The sequence below is a fragment of the Myotis daubentonii genome, chromosome 4, assembly GCF_963259705.1.
Source record: "Myotis daubentonii chromosome 4, mMyoDau2.1, whole genome shotgun sequence".
Lineage (NCBI taxonomy): Eukaryota > Metazoa > Chordata > Mammalia > Chiroptera > Vespertilionidae > Myotis > Myotis daubentonii.
The window spans coordinates 80,013,133-80,030,425 of record NC_081843.1 but is presented as its reverse complement, the minus strand read 5'-3'; the positions used below and the strand labels follow the sequence as shown (position 1 = coordinate 80,030,425).

The 17,293-nt window shown below is 42.8% G+C and overlaps 1 pseudogene; it reads left to right on the top strand.

The window, feature by feature from the left end:
• Nucleotides 1-232: 232 nt before the first annotated feature.
• Nucleotides 233-471, top strand: LOC132232437 (cytochrome c oxidase subunit 6B1-like; annotated as a pseudogene).
• The last annotated feature ends 16,822 nt before the right edge of the window (nucleotides 472-17,293 follow it).

The window sequence follows — 17,293 nt, the reverse complement described above, 5'->3', positions numbered from 1 at the left end:
AGAAATTTAGGTAGTTTCCTCTGAGTGTTCAATAGCCTCAGCCATTTCCAGATTGGTTCGAGGCTCTTACCCCTCCTCCCTGGGAAACCTTTAACTGCATCATACCATCAGGGAGTTTATAAATGCACCAGCACCTAAAAGCAGAAGTAGAGATGGAGGAGATGGAGGAATCTTTGCTGAGGGTCACTTTTAGCAGTGAGCTGCTTCTGGCATGTCTTTAGGAGTCAGAAACATGGCAGAAGATATCAAGACCAAAGTCAAGAACTACCAACCTGCCCCCTTTGACAGCCATTTCCCCAGCCAGAATCAGACCAGGAACTGTAGGCAGACCTACCTGGTCTTCCACCACTGTGAGAAGGCAATGACATGTGCAAATGATACCAGTGTTCATACAAGTCCCTCTGCCCCATATCCTGGATGTCAGCCTAGGACAACCACCGGGCGGAAGGCATGTTTCCTGGGAAGATCTGAAATGTCTCCACCCCACCGTCCTTCTGTCCTCTGTCCTTCTCCCAGAGGGATCCTGAAATATGGCTTAACTAATAAAAAATACTTGTTGGAAAGGTGTAAAAATAAAGTAGAAATGGAAGACAATAAAAAGGAAAGCTCTTTCTGGTAAAATTCCTTTATTTCTGAATTCTTTCCTTAGAAGATGCAAGGTTGTAGAAACCACTCATTTCAATTAGGGACGAAGGCCATGAATTTGGAAAAGCAAAATAAGCATAAATAAGAACAAGAAGGTGAAATCTGAGATGGAAAGTCAGGGAGAAGATAGAACCTGGATCATCTAAGCCACCGCCCGTGATGCCTGTGAAGCATTGTCCTAGTGTATATAGATCAGAATATCGCCTAGCACAGAGCATTCCTCCAGAACAGCAATTCTAGAAAGTGAAAGCGGACACGAGGGGCTCTAGAAGAAGTGAGTCACACCAAAGCCCTCACTACACAGCTTACCACCCCCTTCATCAGGGCAGAAATTACTCCATATTAGCCACAGCTTCCATGATCTCATTAGCAAAGATACTGGAAAACTGCTGCTCCTTAGGAGGGAGATTGAAACCATGCCACCAGTTATTTCACCCAGAATGTCTCAGCCTAATTGGCAATGGGGAAGAAAATCTATCTTCCCTTAGCAGTTTCCATAATCCTGTTGTTGGGAGGATACTTGTGAGATGGAAATAGAGATGTGTCCTGATGTCCACTAGTCCAGGAAAAGGCCTCAACCTATCAGATATCCTAAAGATTTGGAGAATGGTTGAGACACTTTCAATGCAAGTGACCAGCCTAGCCAATAGGCAATTATGGGCTTACAAACTAAAAGTTCGGGGGTATATCTGATTTGGTGCATAGATGGATTCAGGATGCAGAATATATGGTCAGGGCATGGCTTTTTTCCCTTCAATTAGTCCTGCGTTCTCCAGCCTCCAGTCCCACATGATGGCAGTGGTAGCACAGACCTCTCAGCCTCTCAGGGGCTCAGCCTCGCACACAGGAGCAAGAATCCTATCCCAGCAAAAGTCTCAGAGCGTCTGATTGGGTCACATGTTCACTCCCAAACCTAGACTATGGCCTTGACTGTGGAATCAGGAGATGAAAGCAGGAAGACCACATGGACTGAGTTAGAAAAAAAGAGGAATTTAAGCTATGGCTAGCATAAGAAGTAAGAATGAATACTAAGCGACAGAAACAACAAATGGCCACTGTAATCAGTGAGTGATCTTGATGCGGGTGTTTGCAGAAGAAACCTTTTGTCTTAGCTTGGGTTTCCCCCAGAAAACAGAGCCTGAGATAAAGGCTTGCATGTGGGTCAATAATTTACAGAGACGAATCCAGGAAATAGCTGAGAGCTGGAAAGAGTAAAATTGGAAAGGAGGAAAACGTAATGCAAAGACATTGTGGAGCCATGTAGGAAGAGGAATCCGGGAAGGAAGCACTAACTGACCAGCTACCACCCTTCATTGGTGAAGGATTACCCATGGGTGGTAATTCTCAGTTCCAGATTTGTATATGGCATGAGAACAGCTTAGTGGTTCCTGCCAAGTCAGAAAATCCTGTCAGCACAGAGAGAGAGGTAGCTGGTTTCCATGGCAACCGTTGGAGTAAAAGGAGCAAGAGGATGTGAGGTGGCCAAAGTATTGGTACTTCCTCCTGGATACTTAATTCATTTTGCTTTGTTTTGTTTATCATTGCAGGCTAATTTTTCACCAAGAATAAACTATAAAGAGAAAACACCACAGGACTGGGTATGGGACAGTAGGGCTTGAATCCTTTGTCCACTATCAATAGTGTGATTTAGAGCAAGTCAATTAATGTCTTTAACTATCATTAGTGATACACAGATGTCCATAATGCCTACCTTATGTGATTTGGGGGAGTATTATCAGTATATAAAGTCATACTGTCTCCTTATTTAAAATGTTATTTTCATTCCCACTATTCTTAATAACAAATGAAGAAGGCTTCATAAAGTTTTAATTGTTCATACAAACGAAATGGATTTTAGTAAGGGGCCCTTCTAACCACCTTGGCTTCCTTTCAGTTTATGAAGTTTGCAAATCATGATGTTTAAAACAACATCCAACTCACTGCAGAATTAAATGTGCCACACCAACAGAAAAGCTGCAAAATGTTATTGAAATTGCCACAAATAGCCCTAACTGGTTTGGCTCACTGGATAGAGCGTCGGCCTGCGGACTGAAGGGTCCCAGGTTCGATTCCGGTCAAGGGCATGTACCTTGGTTGCGGGAACATCCCCAGTAGGGAGTGTGCAGGAGGCAGCTGATCGATGTTTCTCTCTTATCGATGTTTCTAACTCTCTATTCCTCTCCCTTCCCGTCTGTAAAAATTAATAAAATATATTTTTTAAAAAAAGAAATTGCCACAAATAGACCATCAAGATTTCGCCTCAAATTTTAATTTCTTGAAAATGTGTCACCTTCATCTTTTAAAACCCACTTAACAACCTAAAACAAGGGAGGGGTTATTTTATATCCAGCCATGTGGTAATACGGTTTCCTGGAATTTAGAAGAAAATATGCACCATACATTTGTTACCATTGACAGCAGCCCATATGCCTGAGCATTTGTTTTCCGCCATTTCTGAGGCAATGCTGAGGGAGAAAATGCTGAACCCAAACGTGATGCAGGTCCCTGACGTGACACTGTAGCCAGTATACCCAGCCCTGCAGTTTAACCCCTTGGTCCCTGAGCCACTCCCAGGCCTCTGCCTCAGTCCCTGTGTTTCTCTGCAGAAGCCTTCTCTCAGGAACTGAACATCAGGGAATCGGTCTCACTACCTTCTTACTTTGAAAGATATTAGCTTCTTAGGGACTGAAGGCAGGAAGCCACTTCTTCTCTCTTGCTTAAATTTCCTCATCAACCTGGCTTTAATTCTAAAGTGATTCAAGTATTTTCAGCAGGAAACCAAACCACCCCTGCAAAAGAGTGGGCAGAGTTGGTCCATACCACACTCCAGACTCCCGTGAGAGAAACCCTTAAAGACCCAAGTCTCCTTTAGTTCCCAACCTATCCCAACCTCTACATCAAATTACATCATTCAGTATAGCTAGAGCCCAAAAGTAACTTGATTGCACATCGGTCTCTGCAGATGTTTTGGGAAATGTCTATTGGGGGTGAGGGGGAAGTCCCTCTTTGAGCTATCCCCATCCATCTCCAAAGGTGAATTTCATGGATGCCACACAGCCTATATTTTAAGTCAGGCCATATAAATCTACTCTCCAAATAAGATAAAAATTCACCCAGTTGTTCCTCCAACATGTACTAATAGGCAATCAGACAAGCTTCCATATAGATGGGAAAGAAGCCAATAGGTATGTCATTCCTGTAAGAATTTCAATGATAGGAAGGTTAAGCAAAAGCATAATTGAGATGAGGCTTTAAGATAAAGAGCAAACTGTAATGCATGGTGGGAAGGCAAGGTGGTCCTCAGGCAGGTAACATGCATGAGGACAGGTGGGGACTGGGTGGACTGGAGAGGAGCACATGTCTTATAAAGAGAGCAGCAGCCACCCAGCTCCTGCCACTCATGGCACAGGGGTGTGATGGCCCAATGTTGACAGGTTTGTCTCTGTAATTTCAAGCATGGTTAATCTAACTCTCACAATTCAACTTGCGAGAGAAAATATCATTGATCAACCCAGCCTACAGACTGATTCTTCTGGGATCAGGTGTCTATTCCTATTCCAATCAGTTGTAGCTGAGAAACCTGAGGATGCGCCAAAAGTAACTTGATCGCACTTCAGTCTCTGCAGGTGTTTTGGAAAATGTCTTTGGAGGGACTTGGAGAAGGTGAGCTGATTTATGAGAAGGGGTCTGTGGGAAGGACTGCTACAGCAAAGCCTGCCTGTACAGACCTAAAGGACAAATTGTGAACTCCTGACAGCCACACAATGATTTCTGCTAGGGAAGACCATCTTCCCCACAATGCCTCTAGGTTCGGACAGGTGCTCTATTCACCCAACTCTGATCCTGTGCTGCTTGTTTGAGACAACATGGGGCTAGAGTATCAATAATGAAGCTTCACTCTTGCTTCTTTATACTGTTACTAATGCTGGACAGACTGGGAAAACAGGAAGCTGCCTTGGAAGTATGAATGAAGACAGCTCCAAAATATGCCATGCCTCCAAAACACTATTGCCACATTCAGAATGTGATGTTTGCATCAAAAGTAATGTGTTCCCTCAAACTATAGCAGTTGTGTATGCAAGAGTGTCGTGCTACAGAGAGGACGAGGCCAGTGTCCCTTAGAGAACAATGACGCTCTCAGCCATGTACACCTGCCTAAACTATTGCAGCATCTTTGTAGACAGATTGGGAAGCTGAAAGCGGGGCCCTGGTGCAGGTACATTTTGATCAGGAGGACAGAGAAGCCTTTGGGGGTGTGCTTCCCAGAGACAGTATAATCAGGATCTCACTTCACAGACCAGGACACAGAAGCCCAGTGGGCTTGAAGTGTCTTTCAGTAGAACCAGGCTTTACCTCCAGTCCAGGGCTCTTCACATGTTCATAGCAGGCTCTGAATTTGAGATGGAAGAACCAGAGAGAATATGATCATTTAACTCTAAAAGCTACATCTTTTTTTAGTAGACTTCCAAACTAGCATTTTTCATTTGTCAAAAGTAGGCAGTCAGTGCCTTGAAATACAATGATTGAAGGGCAAATGTTCCTGGACTCGACAGAGCCTATTTGTAATTACAGCATTAACATGGGCACCCTTTAATTAAAAATCATGGAAATGACCTGAGCTGTGCTGTGAGACCTGTATTAAAATCCTGGCTGAGGAGCCACTTTCTAGCCAAGCTCTTATTTTTAGATGCCTTCCCTTTGTTAAAGGGTTTCCTTGAGCCTAAAATTTCTTAGGTTTATTCTCTGACCACTAAAGACCCTTTGGCGACATCTGAAAAATAATAAGCCAAAAGTAGATTACTCAAATCTGCACAGAGAACATATTCTGCCCCTAGTCCAACCAGCTGTGGTTAAGAGACAGGGGCTCAAGCCCTGTGACTGTCCACCTTGCAGAAACGTGGGGAGGGGAGACACTATACTGGGCCAAAAGATCATCTGGCCCAGCCTCCTCGTTTTCCACAGAAAGGAAGGAAGGCTCAAAGATGACAGGTGACTATCCAGGGCCACCACCCAGTGGTGGGACAGCTGGGACATACCAGTAGCCACTCTAGATTATCACTGCTCAGGAAAATGAACTGCCCAGTCAACTTAAAAAGAGATGTAATTTTTTAAAATATATTTTTAATTGATTTCTGAGAGGAAGACATAGAAACATCAATGATGAGAGAGAATCATTGATCAACTGCCTCTGCACATCCCACACGGGATCGAACCTGCAACCCAGGCATGTGTCCTGACTGGGAATCGAACTGTGACCTCCTGGCACATAGATGGATGCTCAGCCGCTGAGTCATGCCAACTGGGCAAGATGCAATTTTTAAATTACAAATATCATCCTCTATTACTTCCCACACGAGTCTTCTAGCTAGAGAGAGAGGGGGAGAGAGAGAGAGAGAGAGAGAGAGAGAGAGAGAGAGAGAGAGAGAGAGAGAGAGAGAGAAAGAAATCGGGGCACATAAGCATGTACTACATACTATATTCCCTTCTTGACAATTCACATCACACACTAGGGAATTTGAGAAAGAAGCCCAGCAGTAAAGAAATCTGTTTAACTCAAAATTCTTTTTTCCAAGTGACATCTATTAACATCCTACAGACCTGGTGTTCTTGAAAATATACATAGAGACGCACTGCCTTAGTGAGAAGAGAAATGAATTTCAAAATAATTGGGTTGGAAAGTAAAGAAATTGAAACAGTCTGGCTCATGTCAAGCAAGAGTTCAAAAATGGTACCATGTCATCCTCATTTTCTTCTCCTGGATCTTTTACCCTTGAAACTTGAAAAGAAATAGAGGATAAAAGTGTTCTTGAGTAGCAAAGATAAAGAGAATAAATCTTTTTTCTCTAATTTACCATTAAGGTTTGTATAAAGGAGTGGAAACACAAACCCTGCCTTTGCCTCTCTTCTCCATGTGTATTTAAATCCCTACCAGAAATATAATGCTTAAAATAGTATTCACACATATTTATAACTTCTGTACGATGAACTACCACGGTTTTCTTTTCCCTCAAAGCTGGTAAAGTTACATTCCTACCCCAGAAACTGTGAAGAAATCAAATTTGGCCTTTAAATAAACTAATTTTAAAGGTTTAAAAAAATATTAGAGACTTAAAAAAAAAGAAATAAAGGGCTTGAATTCCCAAAGTGTGAAAATGCCACATTTTTATACTCAAATGAATCAAAATAGATGAACAGAACGCTTCCAAACTTTCCAAAAATATGCACCTTCAGGCAATAAAAAAAAAAATCTAAAGGGTCATTTATTTCAAGACCCTGAAAACCCGATTTAGCACTCCAGTGAGCCCCCACAGCTGACTGGATCTGGGAGAGCAGGGCTGAAGAAAGGTCATTCACACTCCTCCCTAAATCTTTAATGATATGTTTAGCCAGGCTAATTTTAGACCTGTCGGAAGCTTTTGATTCAGTTAACCATAAGGTGTTGGTGACAAGACTGTGGTTAATGGCAGGTGTGGGCTGAGCTCCTTTTGAAGTAAGTTGGTGAGTTCATTCCTGGAAGGAGGATGTCAATAGGTAGTCATGGGGAAGTGCCCATGATCCACATATATTTCCCAGGAGGCCTTTTCTCCCCTCCCTATTCTCCCAACATGGGCTGGAGACCTGGGGAACCCTCTGTAGGGGCAACAACATCTTGATGAGTGTCATCTCCTTATCGTCTTTTCTACTGATCCATTCAAACTGTCTTATCCTTTGGCTTGGCTCATAGTTATTTTGGTTTGGGCAGGAAGTGGCTGGTTCAAGTCAACCTGGATTGGTGGGGTTGAGATCTTCAGGTAGCCGCAATTCTTTAAGGATATCAGAGGTAGATCTATATAAGAGCTATTCAGGGATGGAGTCTGACTGACTGGTCTTTTATAGGTGCTTGAGCATGGACAAGAAAAGTCTCTTTTTTCTTGTATTCATAGATGCATATGCTTACATCAGCTTCCAGAAAGGCATTATTACATTTAACTACCCCTCTGGTTCATATAAGTTTCACCACAGTAATATCTACTTTTTTCTCTACTTTGCTGAGTTTTTACAGGGAAATTTCATTACCCTATTATTGACTAAAGGGAATTTTTTTAGCCCTACGAGACTTTTGTATCAATCAATTCAAATCCTTTTCACCTTCTCAAGGTTTACCATGAATGGATTTTATCTGGTGCAATATGTGCTTCTGCTCTATATATGCTCCATAAAGCTATCTAAAGCAAAGAAAATATCAGTGTTCTATTCAACAACACAACAGCCCAAGTGTGAGCAAACATGTCTTTAGTACTGTCTTACTAGGTTTCAACACATTCAGATTCTGTAAGGGAATTCAGGGTTAATCCATTATCATTCTTTCATTTTATGGAATGGGAAAGCAAGACTTAAACTTCCTGAATGGACGCAATAATTTGGCAGACCCAGAAAATTTCCATGGAGCAAGAAATCTAATGTTATCTTTCTTTCTTTTCTTTGTTCTTTTTTTTTTTTTTTTTTTTTTTTTTTAGAAATAAAGAAGCTTTTATGGTAAACAAAGTCTAGAAGAAATTTGGCTTATTGTCTGAAATCTATGACAAATTTGCCATATGGTTCTTTCTAATGTTATCTTTCTAAACTTTATTAATCATTCATGGTTCTTGCCATGGGTCAAAAGTGTGGAGAACAGAAGGAAGACAAAATGATAGAAAAGAGACAACTAAAGGGGTGGGGGGAATTAAATGAGAGAGTCAGTTAGTGAGTCGCTTTCTGCATCTCCTATCATCACCCATTTCTTCCTAACTATGTTCATGTTCTCTTTGGCCTCCTCAGATAAACCAGATATCAGCAAGTCTCAGTGGAAATCTTTGGTCACCAATACCCAAGGGACAAACAGAGGCAGAGACAAGGATACCTACGTGAGTCCCATTGTCCGGCTTTGGGACTATAGATGACTCAATGGTTAATATTGCAACTGTGATTTAAATGCTAATTGTAGTCATTTGACAGTCTACTACTGAACACTTGCCATGTGATAAGAACTCTGCTGCACACTCTAAGAACATGAATATGAAGAAGATATAGCCTCGCCTATAGAAATTTACAGTTAATTAAGATAGAGAAGAAAAATATCCCTCCTGGTTGCAAAATTCTAAGACTGTGACATTTTACACTAACAATTATGACACAGGGAGGAATCACATAGGTGCCCTCAGAAAGGCTTGGCCTGAATATTATGGGAGTCCGAAGAAGGAATATGTCATTCTCAGGTGTCAAGAACCAAGAAATCTTCATCAAGGGGTAGCACCTTGGGCTGGGACTTGAAGGATAGAAAAGATTAAATCTTTAAATGGTAGAAGGACACAGAGGAGTGTGATTCCTGGGGCCGGGGGAGGGGGGGCGGGGGAGGTACAAGGATGAAAATCGGTTTGGGAAATAGCAAGTGAAACAGTTTGGATCAAATGTAGATAAATGAATGATGGGAGATACACAACTAGAAAAGTGTGTTGGAAGCCAAATTGTGGAGTATCTAAGGATGAGCTAGAAAGCTTGGTCTAAATTCTCTAGACAATGGGAAGGCACTGCAAATTTTTCAGAGGATTGGCCACAATGAATAGGAGTGAAAGAGATACTAGACAGAGAAAGGGATCAGCTTTTTATGATGATCTAAATGAGAAGTAAAGAGCACTTCCAGAGACAATGAAAAGAGGACAGATGCACTAGGCCTAATGTTGAAGAAAGGGCAAAAGGGCAGTAATAACTTGGTACAAAGGCCAAAGGAGCATTTCCTAGGCTATTTGTGATGAAAACAAAATTCTACCATGTCAAGTGGATACTTGAAAGCATAAGATTTTAACCCTACCATGGAGATGGTCTCACCATTGCCCACTTCTCGTTGATTGAATGATTTTGCTTATTGTAGGTTGAGAATGTTGGTGAGGTTTTTAAAATTTTATTGTCCCACCTGGCCAGTGTGGCTCAGTGATTGAGTGTTGACCTATGAATCAGGAGGTCATAGTTCAATTCTCAGTCAAGGCACATGCCCAGGTTGCAGGCTTGATCCCCAGTATGGGATGTGCATGGGGCAGCCAATGATTCTCTCTCATCATTGATGTTTCTATCTCTCTCCCTCTCTCCCTTCCTCTCTGAAATCAATAAAAAATATATTTTTTAAGTGTTATTGTCTCTTCTATGTCTTTTTATAGTTTAGAAAGGCCAGAATAAGCAAACAATAGCTATTACATATCTCAGACTAAAGAAGAGCACAGGAATTCTCATAATCTCTTTTCTGGTATATAAATATAGCAATTAATATGTAGTTGTGGGCCTATATAGGGCTGTTGAATATAAAGGAGATGATCTATTACAAATTAATAATTTTGCTTCACCATGTCCTTCCTATGTGTCCCAATTCATTTTTATATCCTTTTAAAATTGACATTATTGCCCAGCCAGTGTGACTCAGTGGATTGAGTGTCATCCCATGCATCCAGAGGTCACTGGTTCTATTCCCAGTGGGGTACATGCCCAGGTTGCAGGCTTGATTCCCACTGGGGCTGTGCAGGAGGCAGCCAATTGATGTTTCTCCCTCATCAATGTTTCTATCTCTCTATCCCTCTCCCTTCCTCTCTCTCTAAAATCAATAAAGACATATTTTTAAAAACTGACATTATTGAATGGGTAAGAACTTGGTTTGGGAGGGTCCTCTATTTACAAAGAATGCAATCTGCATATAGCATTTCTCTACCATTTATTCACTGACCAGCCTTAATCACATAGTCAGATGCTAAAGGTTTGGGAATAAAATAGCCCTTTTGTCTTACGTAGATGCTAACACAGACATATTGTTGACCATTTCCTTCAGGCAGTCTTCCCTGACAAACCAGAAGCAACCTGACTGCATGCCACCCTCAAGAGAGCTCTCTATCTGATTTGGAGTTTATTCCTTCTGCGCTCATTCTTCTGCCTGCCCCATCCCATCTTAGCAAACATTTAGTGAGCACTTGGTATATGCCCAGGACTGGGCCCCGTGACACAGACACAAAGAAAAGGCAACACTCTGTCTTTGCTTTGGCAAATACTAATGTAAGGATTTCACCTGCCCTATGGAATACCTCACCTTGAAGACAGGAACCATCTCTACCTAAACCTGGTGTCATCTGATCGTTAGTGCTCCAGAGTGGGTAAGCATGTGGACTGCAGGTCCTAGGATAAGAGGGTGCCCATGCCAGCTGGGCCATGTACCAGCTGTGAACTTAGTGACTTATTTAAACATTCAGAGCCTCATTTTTCTCATCTATAAAGTGGATTTAATAATACTAGCACCTGCCTCATAGGGTGGCTTCTGGTAAGAATTAAATGAGACAATTAGTGCAAGGAGCTTAGGACAGCACCTGCTATACATTAAAAAGTACTAGATAAAAATTTTCATTAATAGTATTAATATCTGACCTGTGATTTGTCTGCAAATGGCCAGCAGTGGCTGTGATGGTGACTGTCCTTTTATCAGGTAAGCATACACAGAAAAGACTTGCTAGCACTTCATGGAGAGGTCTAGAAAGCAAAGCCCATTTCAGTTTGCATGTCACAGAAGCAGTTCTTCTTTAGCCTGCCTGTATGTCATGTTTTCTGTTTTATTTCTCTCATTTTTTTATACCAGAAAAATCTCATCTGTTCTCGATGTTCATTCCCTATTTAAAGACACAGCATTCGGTTTGCAAAGCCAGCAGTTGTCTGCCAATGCTGTCACACCCAGGTCTGTGGCACTGGAGGCCCACTCTGCAGCAAGAAGTGACACAAAACCACTGCCGTTCCATCCAGAAGGAGCTGTTGGTGTGCAGGGCGGGTTACAGGATCAAGTCTCCCCTGAGAAATAAGTAACAGAAACTGTAGAAGGCAAATAAAGTGGCAATAAGTTCCTCGGGCAAACACTCAGAGCAGTTAAAGAGAAAATGATGGAAAGAATAAACTAAAATAGAAAATTGTAGCAGGGGCGGGGTGGAACGCGTTTTCAATCAAAGAGCGTGCTTTTCTCTCCATTTTCTTTGAGATTCCTTTTTTTTTTTAATACATTTTATTGATTTTTTACAGAGAGGAAGGGAGAGAGATAGAGAGTCAGAAACATCGATGAGAGAGAAACATCGATCAGCTGCCTCCTGCACATCTCCCACTGGGGATATGCCCGCAACCCAGGTCCATGCCCTTGACGGGAATCGAACCTGGGACTTTTCAGTCCGCAGGCTGACGCTCTATCCACTGAGCCAAACCGGTTTCGGCTTCTTTGAGATTCTTGATCGCTGCTTAGATGGATTTATGGCTGCTTTCAACATTTCTATGAAACCCAACAAAAAGCTGGACTCTGGTTGCCGGGCAGGCTACACCTGGAGGTCGGAATGCATCATTAATTAAGGAGAAGCTGCAGAGATCGGTTATCTGGGAGCTTTAGGCGTCCTCCCACACAGGTGTTTCTCCAAGCCAGGGCAGGTGGCACCTAATAAAGTTCTCAAGGTCAATCTGACTTTCCTCAAGTCTCCTCACCCCCAACTCTCCTAGGCATTTTCAGTCTGGATACCCCCACATTCCAGGGAAGGCAAATCTCCTTGAAACACCATACCCACTTCTCGAACATTATCGGCAGAAACCAAATTAGCATTAAACATTACATCACCACCTTGCTGCAGATTACAGACCCAGACAAGCCACCCCCCACCTGGACCAAGGTGAGCCGGGCAGCCTGGGGCACTGTTCTGTTCAAACTGGAAGAAGGCAGAGCTCCTTGCTGAGCAGATGCCCTTGAGCCCAGCAGATCTAGGAATTCTATTTTATTCCTCTTTTTTTCTTGCCTTTCAACATGCAGATCGGAACATCAGACCTAGAAGTTTTCCGGGCTGCACAATTTATGCTAGCTCATTACCTCCTGCTACACTCCGAGGCTTTGTAACGGAAATTGGCTCTGATTTCTGAGATGGGCATTACATCATCGTCTTCTTTTAGCACATTATGTCATCCCTGCTGAGACGCATTATCTCGGGTTGGCTCAGCAGTAGCGATTTTTGTGGGCCTACTGCAGTGCTCCCAAAGAACTGCTGGGAACCACAGATTGAAATCTGAAACATTTATCTTGTAAAAAGCTGAAAAGGGGGAGAAATGTTCACACTGGACCCCATTTATTTTCCTTAACCCTCTCCTCTCTCGGCTACATTTAGATTACACTGCAGCCGTGATCGATGTGCAGAGTCTGTGCAGGGACGATCATCTTGAGAGAAGCACTGCTCGGGTGCCTACAATATAGCTCCCCATCAAGGGCGGGTGCACCTGACACTTGCGGTGATTCTATCTCAAGGGTGTTACAAAATGCTTAAAAGGAGTCGCCTTGGCCACTCACGTTGATAACACAGAGCACCCTGCCTAATTCTGGAGTTATTTAAGACAAGTATTTCTTCTCACAATGTGTTTATAAATATATATGAATAGGAACTACATCCACACACATATACATGCTTATCCTCCTGACCATGTTGCAGTCACAAAGGCAAACTTCTGGAAGATTGGTAGTAGAAATCATTTTTATGCAGGGAAGTGAGCTGATATTATCTCTTCTCACTTCAACCATGAAATTAGAAGCCTATTTGGTATCTCTCTATCTTAGGCCGGATTAGAAACCATTGCACAGAGGGAATAACAGGTGCTTTCAGGGTAAAGCAAAGATATTCCCAAACCCCAGAGAATCCCTATACCTCTCTCATCACAAAAGCATAATTGTGAAGAAGAAAAAAAAAGTCTCTAAATTACCAAAAGGAAATGGAATACATTCAACCATGACTAAATTACAATTTCCCCCTTTTACACCAACTAATGAGATTCGTTGGGTGGGGAGTAGGTGCTGGGGAAGGGGTTAGAAGAAATGTTATGATATTCCCTTCCCCTGCCTGCCGCATTGCATTTCTTTCCCACTGAATTTCCTAAATAGTGAACACTTTTATGCTCTCATTTGCTTTTTGTGGTTCTCAAATTGGTAGCCACATCCAAACAAACAACTTCATAATTAAATTGGTAAATGACAGAAAGTAAAGCTCTATCATTTAATCCAGTCCAAGAGCCTTGCTCTAACTTCTACCCTCAATGATTTTTTGTTTGTTCTTTTCTAGTGCCCTTCCCCTACCCCCAAGGGATCATAAAACAAGACAGTGGCCTTCATCCTTTACTCAGCCCAGTGAGCAGTTTAAGCGTTCGAACAGGGGCTGGGACACCTGGCCCCACATTCACGGTGTAGAAACTTCCTGGGTGACCTTCAGCAACCAACTGATAGCCCCATCTTTAGCACCTTTTCCTTCATATTTCATATTCATTGCCATTTGCCTCTTATCTCCTAGAGGGGATGGTGCGAGGATTGATGGTATGATCCCACAAAAGGGCTCTGAGACTCTCAGATGGATGGTCTCCATAAAATAGTGTTATTTAACAGCTAAGGACATTTATAAGAATCCTCTTACCCTTCTCCTTCCTTCCCTTTGTTCCTTCATCGCCAGCCCCCGGCCCCCAGCTCTAAGAATTTTATGATCTGAAGACCAAAATGCTTTAAATCTTAATAACTACACTTGCCACTTGGGATGCTGAAAGGAAACTATATATACTCTTTACTTGACTCGTTCTAAGCTTTTACTGCAGCCAAAGTAACTGCCGCACCATTTAAAAATTCCACTGAAAAAGCAAGTAGCCTTCAACACATTAGGCTGATTTTCATGTAAGTTGTAAAATATTAAATGACTAGAACTTCTATCCAACAAAGCAGTTACCTGGCCCCACCAACCCCTTTCTGTTTGCAGGAGGCCAGAAGGTGGATTCATAAACCTGAGGGATGTGTGCCTGCCTCTGGGTGTTGGCTGGTTGGGTACCAGCTTCTGAACCAAAATGGGCCAGGGGGCTGAGCATTACTTCTCCCCCTTCCTCCAGCGCCATGTGTCCAGTAGGTTGTGCCCAATGCTGAAGGGGGAAAAAAGGCTTTCAGGATGCCCAGGTGTCCTCAGTCCACTCCCCAGCCAGGCCAACTGTGGAGCAGAGCCACTGTGCTGACCTCTAACAGGACAGCCACTGGCCCTGAGAATCTGCAGGGGGTATTTTTCCTGCTACCTGCTAGCCCAAAACCTGTAGGTAGTTTCCAAGAGTAAGTACATATTGGGAGGATCAGATTGCATAGGGAGAAATCAACTATGCCCTAATGATGTCCCAAAATAAAGGTGGAGAGCAGAGCTGGCCAAGTCAGAATGGGGAGATGATGCACCGAGCTCACTGGCTCCTGACACTACAGTAAAACCCAGGCTTGGAATGAGGAGGGCATTCTGGGCCTGGCTTTAGCCTCCTTTGTCAGCTGCCATGGCACCAGTCACTATTCTTCTGGGGTTGGCAGAAGGGGAACAAAACAGTATGGACCTTTCAAACTCTCCTGGGCATGTGGAGAACTGGCATAAACTCCCTTTACTCACATCTGCCTGCCTGGAATCACTATCAAGATCACCTAATGCATAGAAAAAAATGGCATTTGTTTTATCAATGAAGGTCTTGATCCTACATCTACCAACAATGTCAGGATACCAGCTGTCCTCACCAGCTGCTCTCTGGGTGCCACCCCAGAGTCCCATTGCCAGACCCCTGGGACTTGTGGCATTTCCTAGGCTACAGAGCCTTCCCTACTTCTCAGAATAAGCCCTTAACAATGCCCTGTCTTCTTAGGAACAAGAAGATAGACTACAAAAACATCAAGGGTTACAGTTCAGTCCCATAACAGTTACAGAGAGATCCACTTCATCCAGCTTCCGGTGGGAAAGCATACAGATTTCCTGAACATACAAGTCTATTTCTGAGCAGGATCCTTCCTAACTTCCAGGAAGTTTGCATTTCCCTCACTCCATTCCTAGTCCAGCCTAAGTACCCTGTCTTCCTCTTACGAAGGTTCTTCCTTCTCAGATGCCAGCTTTCTAGTCCATAATTCTTTCATGATCATTAATCCTGAACAATAGAACTAGGTGGGCTCCATGCATTCATTCAACAAATATCATGGAACAGCAGCAACGACATGCCAATTATTGTCCAGAATGTTGTGGGGATGAATCAGCTTTGCAAGCACAGGTGAGACCACAAACAAGATATATCAATGTATATGTGACAGAGACTGCCAGCTTTTCACCCAATCCCCTCTTATTTCTGGGAAGACAGCTGGATACACTTCCCAACTTCCTCTACTGTTAGGTGTGGCCATGTGCCCAAGTCCTAGTCGATGAAAACTGGGTAGAAATGATGTGCACCATTTCCAATGATGTGCTGGTGAGATCCTGCCTGCATGCTTTCTCCTCCTTCTGGCTGCTTGGGATGGTGAGATCAACCAACCACAGAAGTTCTGTGTTGAGGCTGCAGAGCACCAGCAAGCCTTGGAGGAAAGATGCCCTCATGATCTGGTATGTTCAAGACTGGTACAAGAGTAGGAAATAAACTTCTGCTGCTGTGTGCATCCATCACGTGACTGTGTTTATAACTAGAGGCCTGGTGCATGAAATTCGTGCACTGGCGGGGCAGGGAAGGGGGCCCTCAGCCCAGCCAGTGCCCCCTCTCAGTCCAGGAGCCCTCGGGGGATGTCCGACTGCTGGATGTCCCCTGGGGGGAGTGGGCCTAAGCCAGAAGTCAGACATCTTTAGCGCTCCCGCCACTGCAGCTGCGCTGGTCAGCTGTGAGCCCGGCTTCTGGCTGAGCAGCACTCCCCCTGTGGGAGTGCACTGACCACCAGGAGGCAACTCCTGCCTTGAGCATCTGCCCTCTGGTGGTCAATGCATGTGATAGTGACCAGTTGTTCCACTGTTCAGTCGGTTTGCATATTAGCCTTTTATTATATAGGATAGCAGCCAGGTTGCTCTAAGTAATATAAATGTCAAAGCAATTTATTGAAATGGAAAGGTATTCACAGTATATAATAAGAGAATAAGTTTAAAACTGTATTATAGTGTGATATCACTTTTTAAAAGAGTATATATATAAATGTACATACACACACACAGAGAAAGCTCTGCAAGTATGTATAGCAAGGTATAAATGCTTATCTCTGGATGGTGATAGAAGAGGTATGATTTTATAATTAAAAAATGAAAACTAATTTCCTTTGACATTATAAAGGAAAGTAGGTTTGAGATGTAAATACAAAAGTATAGCTCCTCAAAGTGGGTAAAGATTTCTTGAGGGAAATTAGAAAGGGCTTCTCAAGCTACGCATCTATTAATGACCCCTCCAGTACTGAAAATCTATGAACAGCCACAGCTTGAGAAATATAACAGTTCAATTATACAATACACCTTGTTCCAACTTTTACTTAGTGAGACCTTGCCAATGAAGATCAATTCAGCAGAAAGGAGGGAAGAGATAAATCTTTTACCTTTATAAAGTGCCAAGAAACTAGTCCCAATGTTTGTTTGGGGTGAGGAATAGGAATGGGGAGAAGGGGAAGTATTAAAAGGTGAGGGGAAAGGAAAAGTAGCATGCTTACCTTATACCCCACTGTACCCTCTGAATATTTTTGCTATATGCATTTATTACTTATTTCAAAATAATTCTTTATGAAATTTGTGCTATATGCATTTGTTAAATTTTTTTATTTGAATTTCTATGACTTCTAGTAAATATTAAGTCTTAGATTCTCTTT